The sequence below is a fragment of the Sapajus apella genome, unplaced genomic scaffold (assembly GCF_009761245.1).
Source record: "Sapajus apella isolate SASKATOON/1434 unplaced genomic scaffold, GSC_monkey_1.0 scaffold9, whole genome shotgun sequence".
Taxonomy (NCBI): domain Eukaryota; kingdom Metazoa; phylum Chordata; class Mammalia; order Primates; family Cebidae; genus Sapajus; species Sapajus apella.
Window position 1 is genome coordinate 31,884,386 of NW_022436949.1, and position 2,513 is coordinate 31,886,898.

Below are 2,513 nucleotides of genomic sequence, written 5' to 3' on the forward strand. Positions count from 1 at the left end.
GCTATATTTGAAACATCAGTTAGATATTCACATGTAGATGTCAAGTATGCAATGGAATATACATGCCTGCAGTTCCAGAAAAAATATATGGACTGTAAATACGGATCTGAGATTCATGTGTGTATTAATTACATTAGAAGCAATGGAATAGGATGAGTTTATCTGCAAAGAATATTTCCATGGCAAAGAAAAGCACATCCATATTAGAGTCATAAGATACTCAAACATTTCAAAGCTTGAACAGAACAGTATGAGCCAGTGTACATGATTAAGAAGAGATGGCTTTTGAAGTAGGAGAAAACACAAGAACTTGGGGTCTCAGATTTCTTTTGCAAGAAAGAGAAAATGGTCCGTTAGCTCAAATGTTACTTAGATGTCAAATAAGAGAAGAACCTAGAAGTCATAGGTAGATTTGGCTGCATCATCTATTTTGATCTTTACAAGGACATTTTCATGGAGTTGTAGGAATGGGACCCTTGTTGAAATAGATTGAGGAAAAAATGTGAGGTAATAGTTTAGAAACAAGAACTTATATACTTCTATTTTCAGAAGCTTTGTCATGCTATGGGAACATAGAGAGATTTGCAGGGTGCAGGGAAGTTTCAATTTTTGAGACAGTGTCTTGTTGTGTTCCTCAGGCTGGAGCATAGCAGCCAGATCTATTACTCTCTGTAACCTCAAACTCCTTGGCTCAAATGATCCTCTTTCCACTACTTCCCGAGTAACTAGGATCACATGTGGCTACGTTTTGAATGTTTTACAGAGATGGGGTCTCACTATGTTGCTCAGGCTGGTCTCAAACTCCTGGGCTTCAGTGAGCCTCCCTCTTAGGTTCCTCAAAGCATTGGGATTACAGGCATGAGCTACCACACTCAGTCTGGGAAATCTTCTTCTTTAAAAGAGGCAATACTGACTGGGGTTGGGTAGTGTTGGAGGAGCACTGGGGAAATGTTGGTCAAAGGATACAAAATTTCAGTTAAATAGGAGGAATAAGTTCAAGAGAGCAGTTGTACAACATGATAATACAGTTAATAACAAGGCACTGTATTCTTGAAAATCACTGAAAGTAGACTTTGTTCTCAACTTGTAAAAACTGTGTAAGGTAATGCATATGTTAATTGGCTCAATATAGCTATTCCACAATGTATACATATTTGAAACATTATGTTGTCTACGATACATATATGCTATTTGTATTTGTCAACTTAAAAAGTAAAATAATTAATTATGAACATTAAAAAGGCAATAAGGATTATGATTATATCTTTGGTGATGTGATATATCCCAAATACGGTGGGAGTAATTAATGATGCCATGACACTGAGAAGAGGGGTGAGCACAGAAGTCGTTAGTTGAAACAGAAATAGATCCACAGCATACTGAGAGACTTTGGTCACTGACCAGCACACAGTCACATCATTCATAGGAAGACAAGGGAAGGCAGTGAGCATTTGTACAGTTGAGGATGGACAGCTGACTTGTTAGTGGAAGAATGGAAGAAATCCCCTCTTCATATGCATTTGACATAAAGTCATGAGTTTTGGGGCTGGGAAGCAAGGAGAAATGGAGATAGAATATGGAAAATAATTTAAACAGCAAAATGTGAGTCTACAGGAGGACTGCACTAAAATTTCTAGGCATCCTTGAGTGTGCCTTTGAAATTTGGAGTGAGGGTAAATTGAGGCCAAGAAGCATGGAAACATCAAATTGCTATAAAGATATGCATTAAATGGAAACTCATGTTAAATTAGGTTGTGATTTTTCAGTTGCCACAGAGGCAGTAAGATTTAAGTGAAGATATTTACAAAATTAGGCAAACATTTTATCAACTGAAGTTATAATTGCTATTCGAGAAGTAATAGAGAAACACTAGATCATGTAATTTTAATATTTACTTCTTAAGACCAAAGGGACAAATTTAATGTTATTGCCATGTTTTGACATTTTATTAATCTTGCCTTTAAATCCAATGATTTCTCTGTCTCATAAATATATAAAACCTGATTTAAAGCTATACTTTGCTTCAAGTAGTTAGAAATGAATCTGGAGTACTGTTTAAGGGCCAGAGTAATGGAGCCAAACAGTCATGGGTTTGAATTGTGGTATCAGCTATTATTTATATTCTCTTGGACAAATTTATATCTTTTATGATCTACCAGACTACATAATAATTGAATCATATTATACATATAATATCCTAAATCAACACCTGGCATATAATAGATCTCCATAAATATCAACAATTTGCTAGTGTCACTGTCATTGTTGCTACCACCCATGGACATGGCTTTCTTCCGAGGACCCTTAAATTGACCTTAGGAGGGGACCTAGCTGCTGTTTCCCATTTGATGTCCCCTTTCAGCAGCAAGTAGCCAGAAGGAGTCGTCACCCAAAACCACCTAACAGCAGTTAGAATGACATCTCGACAGGGGATGTGTTATAGGAGTTATTAAAAATCACTTCAGGCAGATAGAGAGGAAAACGGGTCCTTGGGAAATTTTTGTTTCTTTTAA